The sequence below is a fragment of the Schistocerca gregaria genome, chromosome 2 (genome assembly GCF_023897955.1).
Source record: "Schistocerca gregaria isolate iqSchGreg1 chromosome 2, iqSchGreg1.2, whole genome shotgun sequence".
Taxonomy (NCBI): domain Eukaryota; kingdom Metazoa; phylum Arthropoda; class Insecta; order Orthoptera; family Acrididae; genus Schistocerca; species Schistocerca gregaria.
The window spans coordinates 479351087-479364742 of record NC_064921.1 but is presented as its reverse complement, the minus strand read 5'-3'; the positions used below and the strand labels follow the sequence as shown (position 1 = coordinate 479364742).

At 37.7% G+C, this 13656-nt stretch overlaps 1 protein-coding gene across 2 annotated transcripts in view; it reads left to right on the top strand.

Moving 5' to 3' along the window:
• LOC126327217 (developmentally-regulated GTP-binding protein 2) overlaps positions 1–13656 on the top strand; it is a 130219-nt gene that overhangs the window by 59547 nt on the left and 57016 nt on the right. The gene's annotated exons all lie outside the window — the stretch shown is intronic.

The following is a 13656-nucleotide window of genomic DNA, read 5'->3' as shown; positions in this document are numbered from 1 at the left end:
ATTCTTTGCAGTTAACTGGTGGAAAATTGGACGAAGAAACAATTGTGCTGTGTCGACTTGTGTTGATGTTGTCATATGTTTTATTTAATGGCAAGTACTTTGAAAAAACTTACGGAGGCGGCTATGGGGAGTCCACTATCCCCCATAGTTGCCAGTTTGTTTATGGAAGATTTTGAGGACACAGCACTGAATATGGTGTTCTTAAAGGTGGCTTGCTTTTTGAAATATGTTGACGATACATTTATGGTATGGCAACATTGGAGGGGTGCTCTGAATCATTTCCTAGATCATTTTAACTGTGGGCATCCCAATATTAAGTTCATGATGGGAATTGAAAAGGATGGAAAACTTTTATTTTTGGAAATCTTGGTCTACAGGAGGGATGATGGGACATTAGGGGACAGTGTTTATCAAAAGCCCACACATATGGACCAAAACCTTCCTGCATCAAGTTGTCATCCATTGTAACAACACAAAGGGATCCTATCTACATTATCTCACATGCCGAAAGGGTGAAACAAGAACTGGAGCATCTAAAATTAGTGTTCAAGCAGAATGGTTATATTGACGGTCAGATCCGTCTTGCTCTACAGATTGGAACTTCATGGGAACCAACAGAAGACACAAGCAAATTGGTGGCATTCCTACCTTTAATGGGAAATACTCTGGAGACCACTGTGAGATGCATGGCAGCGGGTACATCCCATTGCACCAGTTACTAAGGGGTTTCTTCCTGTTCCATCAATGTATGGAGTGTGGGAAGAATGATTGTTTGAATGCCTCTGTGTGTGCAGTAATTTTCTGATCTTATGCTCATGATCCCTATTTGAATGATAAATAGGGGGTTATATTACATCCCTAGAGTAATCGTTTAAAGGCGGTTGTTCAAACTTCATTAATATACCTTCTTGGGATAGTAGGCAGCTGTATTTAGGAGTCTGCCAGTTCAGTTCTTTCAGTATCTCTGTGACACTCTCCCATGGATTAAACAAACCTGTGACCATTCATGCTGCCCTCCTCTGTATACATTCAATATCCTCTGTTATGCCTATCTGGTACAGGTCCCACACACTTGAGCAAAATTTTAGAACTGGTTGCACAAGTGATTTGTAAGCAGTTTCTGTTTTAGACTTATTGCACTTCCCCAGTATTCTACCAATAAACCAAAGACCACTACCTGCTTTACACATGACTGAACCTATGTGATCATTCCATTTCATACCCTATGAAGTGCTACACCCAAGTATTTGTATGAGTTGGCTGATTCCAACGGTGACTCATTGATATTATACTCATAGGATAGTATATTTTTTCGTTTTGTGAAGTGCAAAATTTTACATTTCTGAACTTTTAAAGCAAGTTGCCAATCTCAGCACCACGTTGAAATCTTATCAACATCTGACTGAATATTTATGCAGCTTCTCTCAGCTAGTATTTCATTATAGATAACTACATCATCTGCAAAAAGCCTGATTTTACTATTAATATTGTCTGCAAGGTATTTAATATGCAATATAAACAGGAAGGTCCCAACACATTTCCCTGGGGAATACCCGAAGTTACTTCCTACGTCTGATGAACCTGAAGTTACTTCTACATCTGATGATGACTCCATCCAAGATAACATGCTATGTCCTCCCTACCAAAAAGTCCTCAATCCAGTCACAAATTTCATTTGGTACCCCGTATGATCATACTCTCTTGATGACAAGTGTAAGTGCGGTACTGAGTTATATGCTTTTTGGAAATCAAGAAACACTGCATTCACCTGGTTGCTTTGATCCAAAGCTTTCAGTAAGTCGTGTGAGAAAAGTGCGACTTGGGTTTAACGTGATTGATGATTTCATAATACATATTAGTCGGCATTGGGGAAGTCTTTTTGTTCAAGATATGTTGTTATGTTTGAGCTACCAAGTGAGGTGGTGCATTGGTTAGCACACTGGACTTGTATCCAGGATGACAATGGTTCAAACTGATGTCTGGCCATCCTGGTTTAGGTTTTCCATGATTTCCCTAAATTGCTTCGGGAAGATGCTGGGATGGTTCCTTTGAAAATACATGGACAATTTCCTACTCCATCCATACCTAATCTGGTGGGACTGATGACCTTGCTGTTTGGTCCCGTCCCTCAAATCGACCAACCAACTAATCTATGTTTGAGCTCAGAGTATGTTGTAAAATTCTGCAACAAATCGATGTCAAGGATATGGGACAGTAGTTTTGTGAATCACTTCTAGTACCCTTCCTGTACATGGGGCTGACTTGTGCCTTTTCCCCAGAACTGGGCATGGTTCTTTGTTTGGGAGACCTATGATAGATTATAGTTAGAGGGGCTAGCTCAGCCACAAACTCAGTATAGAATCTGACAGGGATTCAGTCTTAACGATTTCAACTGTTTCTCAACGACACTGATACTAATACTTGTTACATTCATCCATTCAGTGGTAAGAGGGTTAAATTGGAGAAATTCTCCTGGGTTTTCCTTTGAAAGGAATATTTGAAAATGGAGTTAAACATTTCAGTTTTTGCTTCGCTACCCTCATTTTCAGTTCCTGTCTCATTCGCTATGGACTGGACTCTTTTTAAAGTTTGGTGCCACTAATAGCCTTTGCATATGTCCAGGATTTCTTTGGATTTTATGAAATGTTATTTGACAATATTCTGCTGCAGTAGTCATAGAAGGCATCACGCATTGCTCTCTTGATAGCCAACCATGTTTCACTCAGCATCTATAGTCCTATGCTTTGTTTTACACTTATTATGCAGTAATCTTGGTTTCTTTAGAAGTTTCTTTACAGTGACTGTATACCATGGAGGTTCCCTCCCATTATGAACTGTTCTACTGGGTACATATCTATACAGTGCATGGTCAGTTATTCATTTAAACTTGATCCAGAGTTTCTGTACATGCTTCTGCCCTGTGCTGAGAGTTTCAAGTTCCTCATTGAGGTATCTCACTACTGATGTTTTATCTAGTTTGCTGATCATATATATCTTTCTGCTTGTTTTAGTTGTCCTTTGTGCTTTGGTAATCATTGTTGCCACAACCGTGTCATGCTCACTGATACCAGTTTCGGTGTGGACATCATCAAATATTTTAGGTCTATTTGTTGCCATTAGATCCAGTATATTTCCATCTTGAGACGGGTTTCTAGCTATCTGTTCTAGGTAGTTTTTGGAGAAGGTATTTTGTAAAGCGTCACAGGATGTTTTACCGTGCCCTCCACTAATAAAACTGTAATTTTTACAATTAATTGTTGGAAAAGTTTCCACTGATGATTACAGTACATTTGGGGAACTTGTGTACACATGAACTGAGGTTGTCTCTGAAGTTTTCGGTTACATCAAGAAATGAGTCTGGTGGGCGATAGAAGGATCCACTTATCATTTTATACCCACCCCATGATACTAAGTGTTGCCCCTATCTTCAAAAATAGAAAGAATTTTAAAGAGATTTGGTATTAAAAGTGTATTCTATCCACCAAATAATACTAGACTGCTGCTTGGCGCAGTGAAGGATGATATGGGTTTGAGGAAGTATAGTGCCTACAAAATTCCCTGCCATTGTGGGAAAGCCTATATTGGACAAACAATTTGTACAGTCCAAGATTGATGCATGGAGCACCATTGCCAGATGCATTTATTTGATCCAGAAAAACCTGTGGTTGTGGAACATTATCTTACTGAAGGAGATAAAATTTTGTATGATGAGACACAAGTAATTGCTCCTGTGATGCGGTATCGGAACTATGTACTGAAAGAAGCTATTGAAATCTGGCTGACTGACAATATTATAAACAGAGATAAGGGGTATCCTTTAAGTAAGAGTTGGAACCCTGTTTTGTTGGACACTAGAAAATGATGGTCTTTGTTTTGGTTATCAGAATGTGTCAACAGTGCTTGATATTGATTTACCGTTACCGCGAGTATTCACCAATGGTACACTATCGTGCTTCGCACTAGAAGGCAGAAATGTTTGCACTTGCAGTTGACTTACAGGTGGTGTATAAAGGAGGTGCTGCTGCCGCAATTTGATTTCAGTTCTGGTGAGTTAGTGTGATGGTTTACTCTGCTGAAGATGGTGGCCAGGTAGACTGCTGAAATATTGTGTCAAGATGACGTTATGTTTTGGCAGGAGACCTGATATGAATATCATCAATTACTGTGCCAGGAAAGTTTCGGGGCCACATTATTGTACCTAGTTTTCTCAGTATTGAGTTGTTTATTATTTAGCCACTGCTCCTTTAAAGTGCCTTGCAGTTAGTGGCCCAATATATGGACACCTTCTTCTGATCTTGTCATTACCCATATTTATTCAGTATTAAAAGGAACGCATTGCTTAATTGCCAAATGTAATTTGATGTAAATTTTAAACCATACCATTAATGTTTCAAAAAAAGTCTCTTAACACCATACTGAACTTAACACAGCACAGGAACTAGAGTTGCAAGACATAAGTTGATCAAACAGTTCGACACCCCCTCCCCCCCCCCCCCCCCTCCATGTATTTGTTGTAATCACATATACACAAAGGACATGGAATGTTCTCTTTCTCCACTGACTTTTCCCTTCTGCTGTCAGCTGTCAGTGCACTTGCATTGTGCATATTTGATACGATTACAACACATTTTCTGCCTCTGTCCTTCCATTTACAGACTGCTGCTCTCCTGCTACTGCAAAATTCCTCTCCCCAATTTTTTTGTCAGTGTCTGTTCATACAAACAGGCCCTGAGAGAGTATATTTTGAAACAGTGGTATAGTTGAAAAAAATCTGTCAAAGACTACACAGTAACCATTTGACTGGATCTTGTATGTCAACATTAGCACTACTCCTTCACCTAAGATAAATTTATTAAATTCTGCACTTTTTCCTTCACATATGCCAGGTGCTAATCAAAATCCTGTAACTGCACAAGACAATGCCCATACCTTGAAACCACACGACAGACCTCAGAGGTGACCCACTTTTGAAATCTACCATGCACTCATCTACCTACTGGGATTGAAAACATTTCTTTGAACCTTCTTAAGATATTCTACTGCCAGCCTAACTTTGTACAGCTTGTCGGTCTTTGTTACTTCTTTATGGCATTTTTTCATTGTCATTGAGATTAGGTTACTCATAATTTTAAGAAATCCTGGTCAGTGACATTACCTTAGAAATCCTTGGCTCACTAAAGTTATTATCAGCTGACCATTATAGCCTAAAATGTGGTGAAACAGGCTACCATATCATTAGTAGTACCTTGAGAAAGACCTGCAGTTCAGTAGCAGAAATACATAAATCAGCACCTCTCTGTTGAGCATACAAATTTGCCTCTTGTACAATTGTTTCCATCATGAGTTCCATACAAGCTAGACAAATCTGTAGTTGTGATGATAAATCAACTGGGACATTTGACGCATTTGACTGAGTGAATTGAAATGAGAAAAATGTTTGAGGTGCTGCTGCAGTTTTTGAAAAAACTAGAAGTAATATTGTTTTCATCACCAGAAACATCATTAATAGTATCAGATACTTCATCCTAACTTCTAATTGCCCTGTCTTGAGGAAGGTTGATGCTATTTCATCTTCACAATCACAATTTGAATCCCCTACTCTCATGTTTACGCAGTACATTGGGGAGAGTTGGCTCATAGTGATCGCCATTGCCTGCTGACAGTGTTGGGCTGACACTGCCGACAGTCATATTGTTGACATCAATCACATCACTGTCACCCCCATAGCAGAGCTGAAAGTGTCGTCATTACTCCTACCTTCAAAAAAGCAATTTCTCACTTCGTTATTGAGCTTCTCCAGTTCAGCTGCCATATAATAATTTCTGGACATTCTGTGAAAAATAAATGAAAACTTAGCCTTTGAATAATATAATTGCATTACACACAGTAGAAAATATGTACATAACAACACATAATTTGGTACAAAATATGTTGGAAGTCACAGCATGAAAAAGTAGGTAAAGCCATCATGCCTTAATGCATTGAGTGATTTATTTTTTTCCATAACTCGTTAATGCAGAATGTAAGAAACACGTAACACAGTAATGAATGGTCATGATCTATACTATAAGTAGCCGAAAGTTTAGTTCAGACACTTGAATTGTTACTGCAAATTGTTCTGAGAAGTACACAGATATTTTAATAAAGGTTAACCCTTGACAGAACATAAATCAGTTTTTACTGTTTTATCAATGTGACACTGGAAATGTCGTAACTTATGTGAGAACAACATCTGTATATACACAACAGCAAATAATGAGTAAATAAACTGTCTGCTCTCCATTTTTGAGTGTTTTCTATGTAACATCGATGATAAGCAGCACCCCAACTTGCAGGAGTGAACAGTGGACAGGTAGTTAGCCACATTTCAGATAGGTGGCAGCAGTAAGTAGAAATGACTGTCCTCAATAAAAATGGATACATATTCAAGCACAGAATGTTTGGCTACACTATTGTAGACTAGAAGATTCGAATTTAATGGTTGCTTGCAGATATTCGAACATAACGGAAATGTCTAAATGTTTACCCACCATCTGTTAACCACAAAATAACATTGAGTATTGTGAGTGTTAAAGGGTTATTCACAAAAGAAATGCCAGTAAAGATGGGCTACTCAATAGAGGCTTCTCTTTGCACTCCATTTAACGGAGGTATCAGATATTTCATTTAAAAGTTTTACTTTGAATGTTTTGCATCTTCATTATAGGCTAAATTAACATTTAAGTAATTAATTAAGAGTCACTTTATAAATATGGCTCACAGGTAGGTAAAGGTTCAAGAAAATTTCTTGATCCATGTACTTTCTGTGAAAGTGTGGAGAATACAATATTCTGTCACTTTTGTATAATTAAAAATCAAGACAATATGGTATTATTCAATAAATAAAATAGATACAGGAGCATGACTTTCAGTGACGATAGCTAGTGTCCACAGTTATTATTCAATAAATAAAATAGGTACAGGAGCACGACTTTCAACGATGATAGCTTGTGTCCTCATTGTTATCCAGCACCTTGATTATGAAGATTGTTTGAAACATTCAAGCATTAATTTTGTAAGGATTGTATAATATTACACATTTAAAGTGCTATCTTAACTTCTGTAGTTTTTACAATTTAACTTCTGTTATAGAATGAATGCAAGCACCACAGTGCTGTGACTGTGTACATAATTTCAAAGCATTCTTTAGTCAATTTGTGGAAGCCAGCATGGATATAGCCTCAGCCATCTTCACCATTACTGTCCAAACTGCTAACCAACCCTCCCATGCCCAAGGGTCTGGGAAAACCACCCTTACTTGCCACCTTACCTGCCACTGTTCTCCTGCTGGTGGCTATGTGGCTGCTGGCTACCATGACCAGCCCAGCTCAACCCCAACTGTGACAATGCTTAAGATTTCAATGATTCTGTTCCAGTTCATAGCTCACCACTGTACATGTTAACTCGCAATAATGTATTCATTTCAAAGAAAGCTGTGAAGGCATTCAAGATTGTGAATTACCTGGATGCCCCAGAAAATCATTAACAATTGCCGAACCACAATCAGAAAAGTTACTGATGATGTTGGTGTATGAATTGGAACATGCTATGAATTTTTTGGTGTGAAATATGTGACAGCAAATTTTATTCCAAAATCATTGAATTTTATGGAGGGGAGGGGAGGGGGGGGGGGGTAGTGGCAAACAGAAGTTGCTCAAGAATTGATTGATGTCTGCAATGATGCAGAACTACTGAAACACGTCATAGTTGATGAAACACAGGTTAACAGATATAACATTGAAACTAAGACTCAGTTGTCTCAGTGAAAGCCACAGTCTAACATAAGTCGCAACACTTCACCTTGATTTTGTTGCCTACTGCACCAGCAGTGCACCAAGTGCTCAGTAAGTAAATCTGTTGGGTTCGGTGTGATCGTGAAAGCAAAAGTGGATAGTAGTTATTTATTTTGGTTTGTACGATGATTATTTACAAACAGGAGTGTCTGTAATGCAATAAATTGCAGCAGCAACAACAAGAAGAAGATATCATACCTGTCTCTTTTTAGGTTTCCCAAGGATCACGAGAGATATACACCATCATGTTACCAAAGTGTATCATTGGGATTTGCTTGCAAACTACATGTGTATTAATGATTAATGTTTCGTTTTAGGAGCGGAAAATAACTAGTGAATATCAGTCAAAAAGATCTTCTAAAAAAGGACTCTGTTTACCTTTGTAATAATGTTAATTTTTGTTTGCTACACTTTGAACAAAAAAAGTTCATGAATGCAGACAGTAATAGACTCATGTGGAATGCAGTACCCACAGTGTTTGACCTCCCTATTAAGCCACCTCAATTGACGATGAAGAGGAAACTGACACAAAGGTTCAGCAATCCATCTGTAGGTGCAAAACACTCTTGTGGTACAGAAGGAACCAGTTCAACTCTCCATATATGAGTGCCAGGTTTATCTGAATCGTCAACAGAGACCTGCTTTGATGATGAAGTGGTTAGATTAAGTGTAGTCATTTGTGTCCTGCAAAAGTGTGTGGAGTGTCAGCATGTGCAGATTGCTAGACTTTGTGCAAAACTATTACGGGACAAGGAAAGTGCCTATCATTTTAAGTACAGACAACAACAAAAACTGTATCAGAAGGATCAAGCGAAGAACGACAAACCAATTTTGAAGACTATAGGATCCCAATATTTAAAAAAGAAAGTGCCCTTGACTTGTTCTTAAGCCAGATTAGAATGCCATTGAAGGGGAAACATGCTGCAAGATGGAAAGATGAAAATAAGCTGTTTGCTCCTAATTTATTATTTTACAGCACCCAGACATACAGGTTTTGTCAAAATGTTTCGTGTTTCCATCAGTGCATATATTACAGAGGTACGTGGAAGGCATACAAATGAAACATGTGATAAGTGACAACATATTTCACCTTTTAAAGCAGAAGGTACAGCGTTTCTCTGATACTGATAAACTAGAGAATATGTCATTGGGTAAAAACACTCTAAAGGCACATTGAACATACAACAGCCTTTCTGACATTTTTATTGGCTTTGAGGACATACACAGCATATTTCTCCCACTATCTGGCAGTTGATTGTCACACTTAGAATAGTATAAAGATGAAGGTCGTACTTGTGGAAACGGGCGGCAGTGACTAAAACATAGTAGACCTAATCGGATGAGTCTCATGTAGCTGAAGCTGTAGAAAGGGCACAACAAGCTTTCAAGGACTTGAAAAAGGTTGGGAAATTTGTAAAGAGAAAGAAAGTTCTGTTTTTAGGTAGTTCCCATGGTAGAGTTGTTGGCCAACTACTGCAGGAAAATCTAGGTCCAGAGTACCAGGCCACAAACGTTTTCAAGCCTAGTGCGAATCTGGGTCAGGTAACAGAGGATGTAGGTTCTTTATGCAAGGATTTCACAAAGGAGGATGCTGTGGTTATAGTGGGTGGTCCGGGAAATAGCGTTGACAGAGACTCTGAATATTCCATAGAGAGTGGGCTGGTGAAGATAGCATCAGCAACGAAACATAAGAGTGTGGGTTTTGTGTCTGTGTTGAGATGCCATGATCGGCCTCATTTGAACTCTTCTGTTGGGAGGGTGAACTTGGAGTTGGAGTGGCTGCTTAGGACGGATATAGGGTCCCATATTGGTTTGATTCCTGTGGACACTATCGATAAGTGGGACTACACTAGACATGGCCTTCACCTCAATAGGAAAGGGAAGGGAAAACTGCCTGGGTTGACTGCAGAAAACTTAAGGGGGGACACTGTCGGAAGTGGTAAAATACCAGTGGTCACAGGTGTCAGAGGGATGCCTTTTTTAGGATAGGGAAGGGGGAAAGAAAACAAGTCGTAAGAGAGATTGGTAGACACACTCAGTTTGAGAAAACAAATGAACAGGAGTCAGATTTTGAGTTACAATCCCATTAGTGTGCAGTATCAGTTATCTTTATTACACCAGAACATTTTGGGACTCAGAAATAAAGTTGATGAACTACTCATTTGTATTGATGTTATGAATTCATCTAACCAAATTGACTTAATCTACCTCTCTGAACATCAAGTGACCACTGATATAGATATGTTAGACATTTCAGGATTTAAGCTAGCTTCCTACTTCTGCAGAGTAGATATGGAGGGAGGAGGAGTTGCCACATTTATTAAAAACTGCCATAAATTCAAGAACATTGACATTAATAAATTCTGTTTAGAGCAGCCTCTAGAAGCATGTGCAACAGAAGTAAGAGTTTACAGATCCTATATAATAGTAACTATTTACCGAGCACCTTCAGGAAATTATAATCTATTCATAAATCATCTAGAAGCTCTAGAAATTTTGATTGCTGGTGACTTTAATACAGATTTTCTAATGCAATCTTCCAGTAAACATTTACGGGTGTTAGTAATGTTGTCTTTCAATCTAACTCACTCTGTAAACTTTCCAACTAGGATCACTAAATCCTCAAGGACAGCCATTGATAACATTTTTATAGACAAATCAAAGGAACAAAATCATATCATAAAACTTGTAATAAATGGACTACCAGATCATGACATGCTGCTCCTTGTTTTAGATGTAAATTCTAAGCAGATTATCAAGACTGCTAAATCTGAGTTCAGGAGAGTAGTCAATTAACCTAAAATTGAGTGTTTTAGAAAACTGCTCAAAGATATGAACTGGAAAGATGTTTATAGTGCTCATGACATGAATGAAAAATATAACACATTCATGAAAACTGTCAGTACCCTGTTTTAAAACTGTTTTCCTCTAAAAGTTACTCAAATTAAACAGAAGTCTATAATAAAACCATGGATTACATAAAGAATAAAGATTTAATGTAAGACAGAAAGGAAAATGTAACTGTCGACCAAGAATAGCTAAATACAAGGAATACTGTAAAATATTAAAAAAAGTAATTCAGACATCTAAACAACTGCATTACGAGAAGAAGATAGCAATGTCAGGGAACAAAATAAAAACAATATGGGATATGGTGAAAGAGGAGACTGGTAGAACCAGAAAGGAACAGGAGCAAATAGCATTAAGGGTAGATGACACATTAGTAACCAATGGGCATAGTGTGGCAAATCTATTTAACAAGTACTTTATATCTGTTACTGATAGAATGGGATTGTCAGGATCAGTTAATAATGCCCTTGAATATCTGAAACTAGCCTTTACAAATAGCTTCAGATACATGAATGTCACTCACTTCACCAAAAGAAATAACTTCCATAATAAAATCTTTAAAAACAAAGCATTCTAGTGGTTATGATGAAATATCAACAAAAGTTAATTAAGGCATTTATGTAGCGTTCTGATATCGAGAAGGCTATTTGCACCTACAGTGAAAATGTACTTAATTCATTAAATAACAAGCAGCAGGTATTTTCTGTGATTTGTCAAAGGCATTTGATTGTGTAAACCACAACATCCTTTTAAATAAGTTAGAATTCTATGGTGTCACGGGCAGTGCTGCAAAATGGTTCTAGTCATACCTTGCTAACAGGAAACAGTTTGTCAGTGCAAGGGACTAGTGAATTAAGTCATCAGTCACCATCAGAATGGGAAGAAATCACATGTGGTGTCCCACTAGGATCCATCTTAGGGCCATTGCTTTTTCTTGTGTACATTAATGATCTCTCATCAGCTACACTGCCAGAAGCAGAGTTCATTTTGTTTGCAGATGACACAAGTATTGCAATAAATAGTATGTCGAGTGTAGTTCTAGAAAGATCTGCTAATGATATTTTCATGGATATTAATACATGGTTTAAAGCCAACTCACTGACATTAAACTTCGAAGAGACTCACTACATGCAATCCAGAACCTGTAAGAGGTTTCCACCCAGTGTATGCATAAAGTATGAAGAAGAGCAGATAGAAGAGGTTGACAGTCTTAAATTCCTGGGATTACAACTTGATAAGAAATTCAGTTGGGTGGAGCACACCACAGAACTGCAGAAACACCTTTACAAATCTGTATTTGCAATTCACATGTTAGCAGACATAGGCAACATAAAAATGAAAAAGCTTGCATACTTTGCCTGCTTTAATTCCATAATGTCACATGGAATAATATTTTGGGGTAACTCTTCAAGTCAAACAAAAGTTTTCAGAGTCCAAAAGCGTGTAATACGTATTATCTGTGGAGTAAATTCACGGACGTCCTGTAGAAACCTCTTCAAGGAACTGGGAACTGGGTATACTAACTACTGCCTCAGTATATTTACTCCTTAATGAAATTTGTCCTAAATAATATATCTCTTTTTCCAACAAACAGCTTAGTTCATACATACAATACCAGGAACAAAAATGATGTGCACAAGGACTTAAAAGCATTTACTTTAGTCCAAGAAGGGGTCCACTACTCAGGAACACTCATCTTCAATAATTTGCCAACAAACATAAAAAATTTAGTTAAAAATAAAGATCAGTTTAAAAGGAACCTGAACGACTTACTAGTGGCCAACTCCTTCTACTCCATTGACAAATTTTTTAATAGAAACAAATGATGTATTGTATATACTCATATTATTAGTATTGTTATTTCAGCTACAAAGGACATGTTCCACATCCACAAGGATCTCCTCAGCACGGATTTATGGAACGAAAAACTAATCTAATCTAGGAACGACAAATGAGGCATTGATCCCATTTGCATGTCTGCGCTTCTTACGTGTGAAACTGTGTGTTTGTATTCCTTTGATATCAACGTGGTAAGCAGCAGTTCTATCCAATGTCACAAGTGTTTCTTCACGAATGTGTTGTAGCTTGCCTTTGGATTCATGATTTTAACCCTACTTGTGCTAATTTTAGAATCATTTTTAGAAACATCTATGTCTTCTGATACTACACAAATCTTGGAGACAAAACAGTAATTCAAATATTTCATAAATCACTTACGAAAGGAATGCAAAACAAACATTATGCTTATGACGCATCTGACATTTTCCTTTCTCGCCGCTTGGAGTGCTAGAGTCGACGCAGCTGTTAAACAGTAACTACTTTTACAGCAGTGAGTGTTGTGACTGTTATGTTAGAGTGTGGTACAAGCATTCTGAATCACCGAGACTAAATAAAGCTCTGTCAAATGTGAATTTGTGCTCATTATGATGATGTTGAACAATCAGTAAGAAGTACTGCTTAAAAGCTCAGTGCCATTGTATGAGGCAGTTAAAAAAAAATTTAAAAAACCCTTATTTGCAGTGTGATAATGCAGCTGCTCACACTTTGTTGCTTGTTCGTGATTTTTGGCCGAATACAGACTTTAATAATGTCCCTGCCTGCATGTGTGCCAGACATGGCCCCATGTGATATTTTTTCTGTTCCCAAATATTTGAAATGGTGGACTATTGCTTGGTGAGACATAATAATTACATTGTCCAAGAATGTTTGGGCAAAATCTTATGGGTAGTACATGATAAGCATTTGATTGGTTTCTGAACTTGGACTTGTTTACACTCTGCATTAAAATCTGATGCTGTTGAAATACGTATGCTGATCACAAAAATGTATAAAGAAGCCACACCCATTGTGTACTGTTTGATGGATATATTAATTACAGTTTGACAATGAAAAGTTTATGATAATTTGCTTAAATTCTTAGTCACTTTTTTCATCAGTAAACTCAACTAAATGAATGACTGAGTTGCTGTATGAA